The following is a 913-nucleotide window of genomic DNA, read 5'->3' on the forward strand; positions in this document are numbered from 1 at the left end:
ACGCCCCAGTGTCTGGCCATTCTTCTGGTTAGCTTTTCTCTTACTCAGAACTGCTGTCAAGCTGTAAGCTTTGGTGGTGCTATCCTCCCTACCGAAGGCCACCTGGCAGACAAATTCTAGTGAAACCCAAGGGTTCGTTATAATTATATTTCCATTTTAAATATGTTTAGTAGCTCACATTCACATATGATCTTTTGTCTGGATTTGCTTCTCTAGCCTTTGGCTAAATGGCTGGGTTGCCATCAGTGAGAGTGTGGCCTCCTTGACAGAGATGAAGAGCTTCACCTGTCTTAACAAAGGACCAGAAATGCTGGAGGGCCTCTCTGGTGGTTTTTGTCCTCTGTCAGAAGCTGATGGAAGAGGTCAAGATCATTTTATCCAGTGTTAGATGATATGCAGTGAAATTAATATACTATTAAAAATGTATAGGTAACGAGTTGGCCTTTGATAAAGATAGAACTGGCTGTGAAAATCGGGTCACAGACTCTCTTAAGAGGTCAGGGTTGGTGGTTTCTCCCATGAAGACTGAAGGCAGGAACAGCCCTACCGTGGTTTTTCAGGGGACCCTCTAGCTGTTGATGGATGGCCTTTGTGGGCTTTAAGTGATAATGTCTACAATATATGTTAGACCTCACCTACCCATACTTTATTTTAAACTAATTTTTAGGAGATACTCATAGGTAATACATGTATGGTACATGATACAAAAATCAGTAGGAACAAAGGTAAATAGTGATTATATTGTACACCTGTAACATATAGTATTTTACATCAACTGCAAAAAAAAAACTAGAGAGGATGATGGGAAAAAAGAAAGTAATTGGCAGAAATTTTAAAATAGCATACCATATCACATATGGGAACCTATTATGTATATTAAATATATATGCTAAAAATTAACTTCCAGCATCAA

The sequence above is a fragment of the Globicephala melas genome, chromosome 2 (genome assembly GCF_963455315.2).
Source record: "Globicephala melas chromosome 2, mGloMel1.2, whole genome shotgun sequence".
In the NCBI taxonomy this organism is placed as follows: domain Eukaryota; kingdom Metazoa; phylum Chordata; class Mammalia; order Artiodactyla; family Delphinidae; genus Globicephala; species Globicephala melas.